Source organism: Etheostoma spectabile, chromosome 4 (genome assembly GCF_008692095.1).
Source record: "Etheostoma spectabile isolate EspeVRDwgs_2016 chromosome 4, UIUC_Espe_1.0, whole genome shotgun sequence".
In the NCBI taxonomy this organism is placed as follows: domain Eukaryota; kingdom Metazoa; phylum Chordata; class Actinopteri; order Perciformes; family Percidae; genus Etheostoma; species Etheostoma spectabile.
The window spans coordinates 25,814,413-25,832,653 of NC_045736.1; the positions used below are offsets into that span (position 1 = coordinate 25,814,413).

General features: G+C 41.1%; 1 long non-coding RNA gene across 1 annotated transcript; it reads right to left on the reverse strand.

The window, feature by feature from the left end:
* Window positions 1–2,092: 2,092 nt before the first annotated feature.
* Window positions 2,093–15,594, reverse strand: LOC116688553 (uncharacterized). The gene is made up of 3 exons (XR_004331798.1): window positions 15,584–15,594; window positions 10,522–10,530; window positions 2,093–2,172 (listed from the first exon to the last, which is right to left on the reverse strand). It is a non-coding gene; the product is annotated as an uncharacterized LOC116688553 (long non-coding RNA).
* Between the last annotated feature and the right edge of the window lie 2,647 nt (window positions 15,595–18,241).

Below are 18,241 nucleotides of genomic sequence, written 5' to 3' on the forward strand. Positions count from 1 at the left end.
GCTCTCATTTCATATAACACTGGCAATGCATTTTCCTGAACTGCTCAGAGCAAAACTATTTAAACTCGCTCCACAAATGAACAACTTAGTAAATGAATGCCTGGACTGTGTCATCGATTAAACACCACAGTCCTTCTCCTATGATTCATAGGCAGGGTGTGTGCACTCAGCCACATAATCTCTCTTTTTCATTTCAGCACCTCCAGAATTGCCTTCTAAACACAAATAATGACAGTGGCAGCAAAGCTCTGCGAGCCTATCCACAAGCTCATTTGAAATGTGTTGATCATTTGGCTGATTCATAATTTTTCTCTACCCGGAAGCACAGGTCTGTGTTGCAGCAATGAGATATTTGTTTTACTGCATGCTAAAAAGCAATGCGTTTCTGTTAACCCAGGGTACAAATGAGAGACAATGAAATTACACCCTTTAAGAATGCTGTGATACTTTTAAGAACACATTTTGTCACTGTGTATAGACACTGACACATAATAAAGTCTAAAGCAGTTCATTTTTTGTCTGTTTTCAATATCCAGCAAGATAATGTACCATTAAAATCTAGCTTAAAGACACCTTAGAGTATTTCAGCTGTTATTACGACAAATCATTCACTTCAATGTAATGCAAAAGTCGAGGTGAAAATAATCAATAATTCCATGTAATACTGACTCAAACTGAAACTCCACAAGATGATGTAATGCCTATTTTAACCATGGTGTGTAACATGGCATGTCATTGTCAAGCCTATCCCTGACTGTCTGTTGTGTGGCTGAACTGAACTGAAAACCTTCCACCTGAACCAACCCCCTCTTTATTACATTAATCACGCACCTATATTAAATGAAATCCAATTAAATACCCCCTAGTTGCACAAATAATTTGTGTAGCCAGGTTGAAAGAGTTGGCAGTCAGAAGCGGCATAATTAGACAGGACGATTCTGAAACCTAATACAAGACGTAATTAAGAAAATTAATAAGGTGCCAGCCCCCTTTCACTGGGTGCTCCGCCTGATGATTAATCACAGTCTGGGCTAATTTGATTTGTGACAAGGAAAGGGATGACTTGGTAAGTCAGTTATGAGAGCCCAGTTCGACAGCATATGACATTAATAAAACATGAATAGTGGGTGCTTAGAGAGAAACAAAAATCGCGTTCCACATGAAGCAATCAGATTAAAGAAGACTTTGGATAGATAGCCTTGTGACTAAGTCACTGACAGGGGAGTGACTGGAAGTTAATCACGTAATGTTACATTATTGTTATCACTGAATAACTGGCCTCAACACGTAATTGGACAAGTGTTGACCAAAACATTCTTTTATGGAGGTGAAGACGAGGTAAATCCAAACTGCATTCCAGACAAAATGAGAATTTTAAGAAGGCTGAGAACAACTGTGACAGATCCAAGCAGCAAAAGAGTAAAAATGGACAACGGGTGGTGAATTCCATTTTCATGGGCACAAAGAGTATGCCCCATGGCTCAACAGGTCAAAAATCTTAGAACATCCATAAGCATGGAGATTAAGGTTTATAAAAGAGTATGCCTTGACTATTGCTACGCTGTTATAATAATCTGACACAGTCCACCTCGTGCTCTCTCCAGGTGATGCTGAATGAAAAGCTGAGAGGCAAGCAAACTGTGTATTTCATTTCTCTAGTGAATTCAAATTGATTTCCCCCATATTTGGGCAGGTACTTGGGAGGGGACGGTATATAAAATATACTTTTTCATTGCGTTTACCCTTCCAGAGGGTAGACATAATAACAGCAACACCTGTGTAATATGATGCATTCCTACAGCCAGTGTTGGGAAAGTTCACTTTCTACATAAACTAGTTACATGATAGTACATGATCAGTTCACAAATTTTAAAATGAACTAGTTCAGTTCATACTTCAAAATTTCACAGTTCCAAAAATGAACTAGTTCACAGCCAATATAGAACCACAGACAGCAATTAATTTATCAGTTTTAACACTGAAACACTTCAGTTCAATGTGCCGTTTCAAGTTTGCTGTGGATGTGACTGAAGTGCAGATTTTCTTTTTGAAAGCCGGCGGGCAAAATTTGCACAGAAATGTAAGATTTTGCCCATCCTCGCCAAACTTGTCATAAGACTCGTTTAAATGATCATACGACACCTCCTTGCTGCTTTGTCGCCTCCATGCTGCCTTTCGTTTTGATGATGCATGTGGCGGTGCGACACTGATGCCTGGTGTTGCCAGATTGGGTGTTTTTTCCATTACAAGACCTTTTTCAGTGTGTTTTAGCCAGGTTTTTGCCTGGAACAAACCTATTGAACAAAGTTAAACTGAGAGAGCGTTCTGTTCACAGACACCAGAGTGAATGAGTTCACAGTAACGTTCATCAGGCAGTAATACAGTACGTTCAGTTCACGTTCACCCAAAAAGGTGAACTATCGTTTAATAAACTTCTTCAGGCACAACACTGCCAACAGTTTCATATTAACTTGTATTGTTAAGAAGCATACAAAATGCCGCTGTTTTTCTATCGCCTGCATGCATGTGCACAAAGATATGCAGGCAGGAGCAATTACATTCTATATTTGTTACAAGCAGGAACCAACTTTTAACACTAGCTCTTGTTAAATGCATCATTAAATGTCTGTCCATTACATGCGTGTGTGTCTGCTCTGTTTTTGTTTTAGGTACAACTTACTGCAACTTGTTACCAGTTTCCTTATTTTGTCAATTCATGAATAAATATTGTATTATGATGTATCTAACCCTGTGCTGTGCCCCACCTTATGTCGTGTTCAGACCCAGGCGAAAGGACTAGTTACTCGTATATAGAGCTGTTACTAAAAATTGTTTTCATTGACGATTAATCTGTCAATTATTTTCTCCATTTATCGATTAGTTGTTTGGTCTATAGAATGACATAACATGTTAATCAGTGATTTACAAAGCCCAAGAAAACGTCCACAAATGTCTTGTTTTGTCCACAACTCAAAAATACTCTAGTTTGCTGTCATAGAGGAGTGAAAAAACACAAGAAATATTCACTTTTAAGAAGCTGGAATCAGAGAATTAAAAAGAAAATTTGAAAAATTGACGATAAATTGTTTGTCAAAATAGTTGGCGATTCATTTAATAGTAGACAACTACTCAATCAATAGTTGCAGCTCCACTTGCGTGAGTTTGGTCATGGGATCATATTGGGATTATTTGTTTACTCGTGTTAATTGACAACTGCTGTTACTCGCGCAATTGTAGAGCTGTAGGCACCAATGTGAATTTCTTGCCGGTATTGCTGCTCTGTTGGCATCATTCCTGGTGCGATTTTGCTTTATTCGGATCTTTGCATTTACTTTGTATGTACTGCTATCTCCCGCCGTGGAGAACTTACTGTACAAGCGAGACCATAATCCTGACTTTTGTCCCTCAAATCACGGCGCTGTGACACAACGAGATGTTATATCTTCCTGTTCCAAAATTACAAAACACAGACGATACCCATTTTTCGGAAGCACCGTAGTTACCGTTATTGACGATGCCAGGGTTAGCAATTTCGGTGCTGCGCCTCTTTTGGAGCAGATGGGGGCAGTATACGCTTCAGACTGTTCAAGTTAATACATTTAGAAAAAGGAGGTCACGAAGAAGGAGGTAACAAAGAAGTGGCCGAAGTCACGCCCTTCTACTTCCGGTACATACAAGAGTCTACTTGTTACTATCTATGACTCTACCTGACCTAAAAAACAGCCTGTTCACTGCAAACTCACGGTCCTCTCTTTCCGATTGCAGGGTTAGCATGGCGGCATTAGCCACAGTTAGCCAGGACCAGTCGGGATCACTTTACTGACAGTGTCTCAATTGTTTTTGCGAGTAACCAACTCGGGTATTATATAATTCAAAGTGAGTACACAAATGTTGAAGACATAAAATGCCCATCTCTTGTATCCTTGTTAAATTAGCCTGAGGCTAATGCTAATCCTATTATACAGATAGTTATGTCTCTTATTGCATTGGTTTGCCCTCTTATGGTCATAATGTGTGTGTTTTTTATAGAAAGAATATTCAAATGCCATTTAAGGCCAATTTTGACAGCACTGGTATACACACACACACACACACACACACACACACACACACACACACACACACACTTCTAAACAGCAAAAACATGATTACACTCTCTCCCAGGAGCCAGAGTATTCCCAATGTGTCCAATCCACTCTTCCCCCCTCTGTTTAATCTCCCAGGTGGGTAGGCTTGACGGGTTCATGGCCCAACCCGGGAGTGTTCACGTGGGGAAACCACCCTCCGAGGACTGCAGTGAGACCAGCCGCAGAATGAGAAATAGTCAACAGCCATTAGAGCCAAGTCCCCTGTAGACACTGGTGACTTGGGGAGTTTATTATACATGCTTACTGCAGTGATCACAGTGCAGATGCTGCTAATTAACATGTTATAAGCGGAGAGCATTATGCAGAGCAATTCCAGCTGTTTATCAATTTCACATAATACAATGTCATGCATGTGCTGAGAAATGCCTACAGGGATTTGCAATTGCATGTCCATGGGTATTTATAGAAGGGACATTTATCAAGGTTGAATCAAAGCCTTCTGTGATCAAGAGAGGGAGAAATGGAACTCTTTCACAACATAACTGAAAATCTAAGAAATTATTTGAATGAAAAGGACAGAACTGTGTAACTGGCCACTGTAAAAAAAAAAATTGAAATTAAAAAAAAAATTGCTTTTTCCTTAAAAGGTCCCATGGCACGACATTTTTTTTACATTAATATGCGTTCCCCTAGCCTGCCTATGATCCCCCAATGGCTAGAAATGGTGATAGGTGTAAACCAAGTCCTGGGTTTCCTGCTCTGCCTTTGACAAAATTAAAGCTCAGATGGGCCGATCTGGAATCTTTATCAGCTCCCCTTTCTCTGCTTTACCTGCCCCCTGGCTTTAGTGGCTGTAATTCTGCACCAAGGCAGAATTTTGGGAAAGAGACTTCAGACAGGTATTAGGGGAAGGTCTATATTAAAGCATGCAAAGAGCACCATGTCATGGGACCTTTAAAACGTGAAATATGTAATACTGACAACTAGTGTTTAAAATAGTAGAGAGTCGTCTCCCTCGGCCTCTCCTCCCCAAACTCGAAGTTCAAGTTGGTTTCCAGGCTGAGACCGCAGCAGTCACAACAATGTTGCTAGACGCTTGTCTCACATAGCCAGACATTACTTAACAGCACAGACGAGTAGCTAACGTTAGATGATGACTATATTGACAGTCATAAAAGCCCATGCTCATGGGGGACCTTAGAGCTTAGAATTACTCCACCCAACTGACAGACAGACCTTTTTGGCTTAGAATTACAGTAGGAACCGCTAAAACACCACAACCTTGCCGTCCTCCACACCTGACAGAAAGACAAACTTCCTTAGCTTAGATTTAGCTATGCTTGGAACCGCTAAAAATAACACTAACGTTAGCTACCTTGCTGACTGAACACACTTAATTATCTTAGAATTACGGCAACAATCTTTAAACACAAGGTCCTCTCGCCCCAATTTATAGCACCCCTTTCTTGGACTCACCGTTGTCGGCTACGGCCGCTAAACAGGCTAAGGTTACATGTTGCCGCTTGCCTGGTCCTCTTGTAACATTAGCAGTTACGCGGCATCAGCCAGGACCAGTCGGTATCACTTTACTGGCTGCCTCAATTGTTTTTGAGAGTAACCAACTTGGGTATTCGCTATATAATTCAATGTGAGTACACAAATGTTGAAATGACATTAAATACCCAACTCTTAGCCAACTCTGCAACCTTGGGCTCTAAGCGGTCTCCATCTTTCAACTACATCTCCAATATTTGCCTGGGATTTGTTACGTCTCCGGTCACGCAACTGTTAGAAATATAACTTTTTTTTTAGGTTGGTAGTCTACCTCACTTGATCCCATTCATTTGTTTGCTGTTTCCATGGCTGTACTACAGCTGTTGCGCACTGGGTTTAAGTACACAAATAGACACGGTCACGGAACGGAAATTTCAAAAGGAGAACATAGAGGCATTAGCATTATTGTCAGAAAAGATAGTATTTTCACTTAGCGTGTTTCCTCAATATCTGAGGACACATTGGGGTTATTTGGGGATTTATTACAGTAAATATATTTAATATTGGACGTTTAAATGCATTTAAGTGTAAAGATTCATGTCAGGGCATCACTGAAAAAGTCAAGATGAAGACAAACAAAATATGGACATACAGTATATACACACACACACACACCTTGAAACAATTCCTTTTGTGTTAATAGTATAGAATCTAATGAGTTTTACATACAGTATCTGCAATTTATGATAAACGCACACTCACTTATAAAGTTATGTCTTTGTAAATTTTAGCAGTTAAGCTGCTAAGGAAAATGTTATCGGAAGCATGAATGTTTACAAAGCCAGACAACTTCTTGTGAGTTTAGTATGCCATACAGATTTGGTTGATTTAGCCTATTTCACCCAAGGACATGTAGGAATGGTTTGTGTATATGTCTGTGTGAAAGCGTAAAGTATCATTCACCTGTACAACCCATTTGAAAGGATCTGTCTTGAGCCAATTTACCTGTTGCCTCAGTGACAGAGGCAAAACTGTGGGCTGGTTTTGACAGGCTAGAAATGATGGAAAGAACTGTACAAAATAATGGTCAGGTTATGAGAAAATGATGGACACAATTAACTGTATCAGCCATACATGATGATACATACTGTAAGTCCATACACATATTTCCCCCAAGAAATGGATGAAGCTGGAGGTGAAACCGCTCTAGCTGTCAGAAATACGGCCATTTAGAAAGTGAGTAGGTGTAAATAGCAGTCAGGCTATCTGGCCGAGTTGTGTCGTGCCCTGTCAGTTGTAATACAGATGTGAATGCGCCACTGACAGCCAGCAGCTACCTGGCCACGGTTGCTCATGAGGGGAATATTTAGTTTGAGGGAGATCTCCAGCATCAGTCAAGCTTAGTCATAGCTCTAACATTTACCCTGAGCAAACGGTGAGATATGTCACATGAATGAAAGTCAATATACCTGTGTGACAGACAGACGGACTGGCAGACACACAGTCCAACATAGCCATGACTCAGTCAGCTGCCTCCAACAGCTTCTTCCAGTGATGAACAAGATGTGCTGGCAGGAACTCAAAGGTCAATATAAGTAATGATTTCTACTCATTTCAGTGCAGTAAAAAGCACCGATGCTTCAAATAAGGATGTGAGGAAGTGAAAATAAACTAAACTGCATGCTACATCTGCTTCACCCAAACTCCCTGGGCAGCAAAGAAGCCTAATGATTACAGGGAGCCATGATTCAAAAAGACAGCATCAGTTTGAACCCCTTTGACAGAAAGCGTCTTCCCTGCTGCTATATTTCTACTTTCACTGACTGTCTGCAGTCTGTGAGTAGTACAGGGCTGAATGCATCTGTCTGTGCTGTCTATCCCGCCCCCTTCTCACAATGTAACGAATGTTCATTAACACAAAAACATTATGCACTAAAGCTTTTAAATATGGTGGTTTATTTTAGACATTGATGTGTTTCCCCCTTGAATGTTCAAAACTACACCAACATTAGTGATCACAAGCAAACATGACAGATTTTTCAAATGAAACCTCAAAGGGCCTCAAGGATTCTTCATTTTCTTCATCTTACATCATACATAGCCACACATTCCCCTAACCCACTAGAGGTTTACCCAAGGACAATCGTTCACATGTTGACATCTGTCAAGGCAGCTAAGAAAAGGTCAGACAGTCTGATCTCGTGGGCTTTTTGTGCATGTACACTGCTGCGGACTACACCATTTCACACAAGCAAAGGTGTGTAGAGGTAATAATGAGGAGATGGTTCATGACTTTCCCTGTGGACATCTCATGCTATTACACTACCTAATGAGCAGTTATAGTTCCCTTGATCATGGTCCAGGGTTTCCTCTGCATTATCTGCCAAGCATACAAAAATCAATTAAAAAGTACCCTCCACTCATTGGTTTAAACTATCAGCAAGTCAGAAACAGCATAGTGGAATGGTAGGATTCATGAAGAAATGGCAAAATTGATAAGATAATTAGTAATTAGTAATCTATAATTGGGATTCATTTTGACACTTCATACATCAAAAAGCATCCGGTCATGCTGTTATGTGGTCTTTAAAAAATCTTGTCTGGAATAGCTGGTTAATTAGATTATGATCAATGTGAGGCATCTGTAAAAAAGTACAAGATCCTGGCTTTAACTCCACCAATGAATGCAAATGTGTTTTTTTAAATAGGAATAGTACAAAAAAGACAGAAAATCCCTTTCCCTGCACTAAAGCTATGGTAGGCAATTCATTTTCGCCATTGTTGGGCAAAGACATTTTATGACAACCTTTCAGCATTATGTAATTCAAGTGGTCAGAGAGAAAACTAGACTTTTGCTCCTCCTCTTGGCTCTGTTTTCAGGCTCAAGGAAATCTAGCCCGTGACGGGAGACTTTTGCCAATCACTAGTCTAAATCGTTGATGTTTCACTTCAAGGATTGTTCAGGTGCCCGCCGGAAATCCCACCGGATGTCGGTCATTTTGGCCGGATGTTCCACTTTCTCTGTGTTGGCATTTTAAACTGTGGTTGATTTATTAGGAAAATGGTTAGATTTAGATTAAGATTTAGATCTAGATCTTGGCAGGGTAAATCTGGACAGGTAGCTAGACTAACTGTCCAATCCAAGTTTTCTGTTGCACGACTAAAACAACCATTGAACATACACATGTTCCATCGAAACAGGTTCATTCCCGTTCCTATTATGCAGAGGCAGAGTTGCTCTGTCTGCTTAGCGCCACCCAAGACAATTGTAATTGGTTTAAAGAAATCCCAATAAACCAGAGCACAATTTTCTCCCATCCCAGAATTAAGTGTGGACTAGCCAGACCTTCCACTGCAACGCTGTGGAGGAAGGTCTGGCAATGCGAGACTGGCCAACCACAGATGCTTGAGAGAGAGAGAGAGAGAGCATTCCTATTGGTTGTTCTCTGCATGCATATGCCCATAAAAGAGAGAGGGAGAGCTGCAGTAAGAGGTCTGATTCTACTTTTGCTTTTTACCTACTGAAGCTTCAACTATAAACTAAGAAAAATGCTGTAACTGCAGAGAATGTAAGAATACAATATTGTTAGTATGATATATGATGCTACTGTTGAATTAAAAAACACCTTTTTCCAGGCTACAACATAAATGTCAATGTGTGAACTAATGGAACATCAGAGGGGCCAGATGTATAAATGCATAGGCACACAAAAAAACATGCGTATGCCTTTTCCCACACATAAAGGTTTTTTTATAAAGGGAGACTGTGGGGTGAGAACGTGCCCACTTAAATATAGAGACGTGTAACATTGCGTCTAGGTTGTTTGCTAATTTCACTGATTATGAATCATTATTTTATTGTGGTCTACACACCATTCTTTAAAATGAAATTTTAAATTTTTCATGAGTTATGAAGTTCAGCACTTTTTATTGACATCCAGCCATCACCCCCATGGTAATTAATAACATTATAATCATATAATTATTTAATTGTGTCCTGCATTGTGAAGCACTTTGTTTCAATGAACGCTGTGAATGAATCATTATCGTCCTTCTGACATTCAATAATAAATGATGATTGAGATTTTACAACAGAAACATGCGATGAATTAGTGGTATGGACGCTACAAATAGCCACAGCTGCGGGTACCTATGTACACTGTTTTAGTAGTGAATCTATACACAGAGTTGTAGTTAGGCCTATACATCAGGGGCCTGATGTCCAAACCATCAAAACATTCCATTTAGGCCCCAGAACCTTGCAGCCTGTGTTTATAGCTGATTATCAATTATAAATATACAACGGCGTTTCTTAACGTAGCTTCACTAGATTTAGAAAAGTCACAAAACGGGACATTTCTTATAGAATTGAAAGCAGAATAAACATCACCAAAGCAGACAACAGGGAGGTGCACATAAACAACATAAACTCCACAGCCCATTAAAAGCAGAGCAAAAGGAGAAAGTGCACAGTTGTTCAACACATGTAGCCAATAAATAGCGTGCACACGCAACGCCTGGTTGTTCCACTCATCTTAAGAGTGAGTTCAGAGAGTGTGTTGTTGAACTCACCTGTCTGAACGGCATTCTGGGTCTTGCAAAGTCCTCCTTTCTGCTGTTGATTCTCAAAGCATAATATAACCAGTCCACTCTGTCTCTCTGTCCCATCGCGCTCCTCAGACCGTTCAAACACGTTGAGCTGAAGGAAGCTCGGCAGCCACAAACAGCAGAACGGCCCCACACACCTCACTGAAGGTAAACTTCCCTCCGTGGACGCAGAAGTCGCCGTTGGAGGACCCAGCACAGCATGTTAGTATGTGTCATGTTAGCTAGACACGGCGTGTTCACGTAACAACGTGGGTGTGATTGATTTGGATCTCTTCTGTTGGCCGGGTGGTGCATTAAATGAGTGATTAAGGCAGATGCAACTTTTTTTAACTATAGCCTACTAATAGGCTAATATTAATCATACCACATAAGGATCCTTAATTTGATTGCACTGTTGAGGTTTTGTTGTACTGTTCACTCTGCTAGCCCGACTGCTGGTTGCACCCTGCGCAGCCCCTCGCTGATCTCTTCCGGTGTGTCAGCTGAGTGCAGATGTGCCCTGACCTCCTGCGGTTCCTGCCCACGTGCAGGGGCTGATCACAGACCGTTAATATTAATATACCGTCTATGGGGTTGATTTATCTCATTTCCTTTTCACACAGTTTATTATGACTTTTCCATTATGTTTTTACTCTGTAACAGCGACTTGAAAGGTAGTGAAGTAGCCTATAACATGGCCTACTTGTGATAAAGATACTTTCTAGGGCGCCTGGGAAGTCCACCTTTAAGAGCGCGCGCCCATATGTAGAGGCACTGTCCTCGACGCAGCGGCCGCGCGTTCGGATTCGACCTGCAGCCCTTTGCTGCAAGTCATTTCCCTTTTCTCTCCCCTTTCAAGTCTAAGCTTTCCAATTAACAATAAAGGCCTAAAATGCCACACACCAAAACATTTAAAGGTTTCATAATTGTTTCAAAAACTAGCCAACACACAAAAACACGACTTTGTTACAGTACATATAAATGTAGCCCAACTCATTACCATTTTATATCTACACTGATGAAATGATTAAACTTAGATGAGGCTAAACAGGTGTGCGATACATTAACAAATGAATGTTGTGATTAAACCAAATGCAACAAACTGTAAATGTAGCATATGTATGTAAAAAGCAAGCGACATCTACAATGTAGTCAACATCTGCTTCTCTTACACAGAAAAGTGTGTGCTTCTTCTGCTAAGGCAATTAGGTGTTCCTTAACTCTGTAGTAAGTAAGCTGAACAGGGCGACTCTTGCCATTATCTATACTGGTCAGAACAAATGCTCTAAGCTACTTTTTTTTATAAAAATCAATACAAAAATGAACTGATGGGCCCAGTTTGTATGGAAATATCAGATACATAACTCTAGCATATGTTATTGAAATACAACGTTATATTTTTTTTTAATTAGGCCTAATGTTCTATTAAGAACCTTTTGATATTTATTTAAATTTTGTCTTAAAAACAAATAGTTTTAAAGGCTCAACCTATTATACAAATGTAACCATAGCCCCACCACCTACCAATTCAAAATAAAGGAACAGAACATGCTCACTACCAAGCAAATTTGATAAGTGGATTAACACCCATATCGGTGCTAAGACTAGAAATGTTCATGTACTTGTTTGTCCAATCAGAACAAACACACCAAACCCCCACCAAGTACCAGCTGTGTAAACATTTATCACACCTACAGACGATACAAACATTTTTTCGGCCCAAAAAGTAGCACAGCTAAACCGCAACTCAACAGCTATGATGACTTACCTTTTCTGTTTTAAATACACTACTTAATTATAAAAGTAAAAGTAAAAAGATTTAAAAGACTTTTATTATGAACATTATTGTGGCATCCTTGTGGCAATGCATAATATTCAGGGTTTCCACACCTTCTTAAACATCAAATATGAAGTCTCTTCCCAGGCACAATTCCCTCAAGTTAAAGGATCAAACACTGTATATTTTCATATATTTTCATCAACTAAGAGAAAAACGGAATTTTTCAATTTTTTTGTAAGAAAGAATCTTTCACTCCAACGTACCAAAATGTTTCTTGCAAATACGGCCACAGGTGTGGAACGTTATCTTCATCACCACCCCATTCATCACTGTCATCGGGGTGGTCATCATCTGTTACGTTGAGGGTAGAGCCTGCAGCAGGGGCTTCTATGACGTTATCAGTTATCATGCTTCCTCCTCTTCTTTAGTTTTGGCCTATTGTTTTGGCACTTGACGCTTGGCAATAAACAGTCATTACATCACCGACTAGAATGAAGCATGAATTACATTGCAATCTAGGAGAAATAATTCACCAAACCGTCTTTTTTGCACTTCAGGAAATGTAAGTAATGATGCTTAGGGAAAATGTATAGGAGTAAAACGTGTACATTTTATCTAGGAAATGTAGTGAAATAAAAGTGAATGAAGGTTTGAGAAATATAAAAAATAAATTAACTTGAGTAAAGTAACAAAGTATTTGTACTTGTTATGATGTGTTAGCTAAAATGCTAAATGCATTGATAAATGTTAACCACGTTGCTAGCACAGACTAATAATAATAATAAGTTAGGGAAGTATGCTAGTTCACTGACGACAATGTGTTTCTTTGACATCAATCAGACTGTTGGGAATACATTCTGATGTTGGACATCTGTAACAACATGCCCTACCTCTCTACACTAGGCCTACGTTTTCTAGCTCTGCCACCTCTCACTACAAAACTGCTGATTATATCCACTCAGTAATAAGCTATTAGCTGATAATTGTGTTCTCAACGCTCCTTTTGTTACAATAAGTGTATTAATTATTGCCGATGTAATTATCAACCCATTGTTCCTGCATAATTAGGTTGGCACTAATGAATTTTAAGAACCTCACCCCATCAAAAGCTAATTGATTCCTCTGACTCTCACTAACCTCTTTAACTGAAAACAAAAATGTTGCTATTGCTGTGGCCGTAAACAGTCTCTGCACCCCATCTGCTCTGCTGCTCCATAGTGACAACAGCCTCCATTTTGGTATGAGCTCAGCTCTTACTTTCAGTGACCCAGAAATGTTTCCAGGCAGCTCAGCAGCCTGATAGGCAGCTTTATTTAAGCTGGCCTTGCAGCTCACCATCATCACCACAGAGGTTAATGAAGGATGCTCGTACTTATTGGAAACACACGTCAGCAGCAATGTCTGGAACATCAGTCCCTTTGATATTATGAAGGGTTCCTTCAAGTTAATTGGTCATTGGTTGTCACTAATCTTCTGCCTTAGTGTGATTTCCCTATGAGAATCACATTCTGATTCTGTGACTCTGCAAATGGAAGAACATTGATGCAGACTTTATAGTCTGGTACGTGCTTAACTTAACTGGCTGTGTGCATGTTTTTATGCGGAGCCGAGCTTCAATGGAGCCTCTCTGTATGGGCATAGTTCTTGTTAATGAGTCTGGCTACAGCCAGTTAGGGAAATGAAGCAGATGCTTAATTTTCTCCTTCTCCTCTCCTCAGTGGATTGGCTGACTTTGGGATATTACACCCAAATTAGCACTGTGAAGTGACAGTTTTTTTTTTCTCATTAGAGCAGTGTCAAGTGTGAATCAAAGCCTCTACAAAATCCCCTCTCTGTTTTATTCAGAAAAACCCACATGGACCCCTGAATCCAAATAGTACTTGGCCTTTGGCAGGAGGTGTGATTTATTCTGGAGCCACTTCATGCACATTCCTACTTCCAATCTGACCTCTGTGTATACTGAGTCCGTAGCACTAGCAGCCCTAAAGGGCTGTGGCTCAGATATCCTTGTCATGTAACACCTAAAGACAGTCAAAGGTCAGGTAGTGAAGGAACAGAAGGGCCACAGATGGAGCTGCACCAACCGGCCCTGCTCTGCCCCAGCACTGTCACATCACCACGCACCTAGCCCCGGCCATCCCACCATCTCACCCTCTGGGAGGCCAGAGCAGCTTCTGCTTCTGCACACACACACACACGCACACGCACCACAACACACACACACACACACACACACACACACACACACACACACACACACACACACACACAAAAGAAAGGACAAACAGGACCACACTGCTGGCTACACACTACCACATGAACGTAAGTGTACACATTGCCGCACACACATATCAAATGGATTAATGATGGGGAACATGCATTTCAGTCAGATTTTGAGGAGTTTAAGTGGAGATCTGCTAAGTGTGTCCACAGTGACCCCCAGGCAGGATGGTGCGCAAGGAGGGAAAGCAGGTGGTCAGGGGTAGCATTGCATCTCTCTCTATGTATATAAATATCCCTCTTTTATAAGCCCATGGCTTTCTGCCAGTGTGAAATGCATGGTCAATGCATAGACACTTCCGTGTGATAGCTCTTTCATTTAGAACCGATTGCTCACTAGGTTTTAGGTTTTCTGTGGTCTCTCATTACCAGACCTATCTCCACAGTGCTATGAAGGAGGGTCTGGCTAGTCCACACAACATTCCAGGACAGTAGAAACACGCTCTGGTTTATTGGCATATCTTTAAACCAGTCCCAGTCATCTTGAGCAGCGCTAAGCACCGGATGGAGCTACGGTGCGTCTGCAAAAAAGTGTTAAGAAGAAATTTGTTTTGATCAAACGTGTACATTCAGAAGTTGTTTTGGGGGGCACCTGGGTAGCTCACCTAATAGAGAGTGTGCTTCATGTACAGAGGTTCAGTCCTTGCCATAGCGGTCGTGGGTTCAGTTCCAACTTGCAGCTCTTTGCTGCATGTCCAGGATCTAAATGAATGATACATTACCGCTGGCTTACTAACTGACATGGAGCTTGTCCACACTCTCTTTTTGAAATGTAGTCTGGACTACATGCAGTATGTCAAGTGCATTTATCATTAGCAGAGGGCTTAAGCTGTAAACAGGTCACATCATTACCAAGTCTAATTACATTTGGGTCCAAGGTCTCACTGCAGACAGATCCAGGCAGTCACACAAGGGCACACTTTCAAACACATATGCACAGTTGTCCAGTGCAAGAAACACGCAGAAAAACAGCCTTGACTTACCTAAAACAATGGTTTAAAGGGTAAACTTTTAAACTAATTGGTGGAGAATTGGAAACTGCACAGTAAAGCTATTACTTTGCTTCCCCTTGGAGTGCTGATCTTAATCTTATATGTATGTTATGAATTATATTTATATACTTATACATATTATTTTCTGACATCATTTGGAATCCATTGTTACAACTGAGGGCCAGTATGTGTAATAAGCTAGAGATTGAAGTGCAGTAGGATAAAGTCAGTCACTGTAACTGCAAAAAAACTCAGCATGAGGCTCTCACATCCCAGTGGCAGTGCTGACTCTCTTGGCAGGAACTATGATCTACAGTTCAAGCAGGGATACCAACAGAACCGGCGACAGGGTTTGACAGGACCATGCTGTATTACACCTCGGACTTCAACAGAGTGCAAGGTCTGGATAATGATCTGATACACAATGATAAGCACTGACAGCCTGATGACAAGAGTGCTGTGACAGCAAAAGCTGTGGTGAGAGACCCTGTGAAAGAAAGACAGGACGAGAGTTAGGTAGACACAGAGAGAGTGACGAGAACGAGGAAGAAGTGGGAACAGTCTGTAGCCTAACAAGTAACAATAATACTGTAGGTCCAATAAAAAAGTCTGACTTGGAAACAGTTTTATCTATAAATAAAACTGAGAAAAAGGGTGATATGTTTATGTGTGTAAATACAAACGTCCATAACAGCAGAAAACATAATCAACATGCCCTTTCATAGAGCCAGCTTGCAAACAGTGAGATGATCCCTGGTGCTTGATAATGTCGCCAAAATTATTTTCCCCCTCCATCTCCATCTTTTTTTTTCAGTCTATCTCCTCTTTTCCCCATCTCACACACCCTTGCCGTGACAATATGTCATGCAATGGATATAATTGCAATAATGCAATTTGGGTTGGAGGCGGATTGAGAGAATAATTGGTCTCAACCCCAACGAAGTGACAGGCTAATGATTTAGCATGGCCACTGGCTATTGTGAGAAGCGAGTGCTTTCAACGCTACTGAGCTAATTTCCTCTGATGATGGTCTTAGCGCGTTGTCTTTGTGTCGGCACAGAGGAGTGCATGGCCATAAGGCGGACAGCTAGATGATGTAACCCACCCACCCAATGCCAAACAAACACATGTCTCTTGTCTGGGAGAAGCCACCCACTGTTCTCAGTTACTTCATGCACAAAATAGGCCTCATTTGAAGTAAAGATAAAGCAATCCCGGAGCAAGACAAAGTAAAAAAAAAGTCCTTATCTCTCTCTCTTTCCCCAGACACATGAGCTCTGTAGGAAACCAAAGAGAGTTGCCAAGAGTATGGAAAACATTAGCATAGCCATCATAGCTAATTGCAAAGCCTTACTGTAAGACAAGACCAGGACTTTAAATTACTGCAGCAACTACAGTCAGTTGGGTATGTAGTAAAATCTGAATGTTTCTAACTTTGAAGTAGAAATTATTCTGGTGTGGTACTGTACAATATGCGAGCGCAATGTTTGTGATGCATTTTGATAAAAACAGGCAATATACAGTCAAGGCACCTCGTGGTACAGCTGTGCGACTTTGTTCAAAGAGGAATTTACATTTGAATAAAGCGTGTGCCCATCATTTCCACAATAACAAGGCAGCAGTGTTTTTACCAGTGACCAGTATTGAGAAATGTCACATCTTCATACCTCTTCTGTTTGATGAGACGAGAATAAGACTTCACAACATTTTCTCCTACTTCTGAAAAGTACAGCTCAAGTGAAACAACCATAGATAAGCTTGTTTCTCAGTCTGCGGACATGATGTGAATGTGAAGTGTGCAAAGTCAAAAGAGACTGTGAAACAGTGCGTGCTTGTGTTTATTTGCATGTGTGTTTGTTGGCAGACTAAGGCTTGAAACTGGGCTGGTAAATTTATTTATATCAGCTTGTTTTATGAGCCCTGCAGCTGGCTAGATGAAAGGGTCACCACAACATAGGTGATGTGTGTGTGATGGTGTGTGTGTGTGCGTGCATAAGTGCATACGTGTGTAAGTGCATGCATGAGTGTGTTTGTGGTGTGTGTGATAGCGGATTATTCATGACTTTCATCCAGGTAAAAAGGCAAAAAATCTCACATACTTAAAATAAGTTGTCTTTCTGCCCTTTTACTTTTTATTATTTTTCTCCTCTTTCTATCTTTCTACCTTTCCTCTTTGTCTATTTTGTTCCCCTCTTATTTTTCTTGTTCTCCTTAATCTTTTCCATTCTTTTCCATTCTCTCTCTTGGTCTTTGCGGCCATCTGCTCTTTTGTTTCACTTTGGCCATGTTGTTGTCATGCACTGGCATGATGGCTTACCTGCCATTTTACACAGAAAAGCATTACAAAAAGAATAACACAGAGAGATGCAAAAAAAGAATGGAGGCAGAGATGAAAAACTACATCTGGCATGCCCAGAATCACCATGGCTAGGCAGGGTGAGGGCTAAAGGAAAGAGAAAAGCATTTATAAAGGTTAGTACCAGGAAAGCCTTTCTCTCCCTCTCTCTCCCCACCGCTCACTCCCTTTCCGCCAGAATCAATGCTCCAAAATCCCCCAAAGCCAGATCCTCTTACATCCTATCAATTATTCAACCTGCCTCTTTTGTACAACCACTCCTGTTTACAAGGACTGCCTGGCCAATTGTAAATGTTTGCGTGCCCGCTGAGCCTCCATCACCTCCCAACCACACACGTTGATTACACAGTGATTTAGCTCCATTCTGCCATCCCTCGCCACCCCCACACCACTCACATCTGCGCTGACGGGGCATCTGTCAGGCTGGCGCAGAGGCAGCCGTAGAGGCGGATAGCCCCGAGCTCTGAGGGCAAACAGGGTAGAGCGGGATGACTAGAGACGCCAGTCACCGCCTGTGGAGCTTGTCGTCTGGGCTGAGGTCTTGCTGAGGGCACGGCATCTGGCTGCCAGTCCCAGCAGATGTGCAGCCACGCTCAGGAGGCTCTGAAAATATGTGTCTGAATATAAGCTTGCTCTAGGATAGCTGGTGGAAAGAAACTATGAG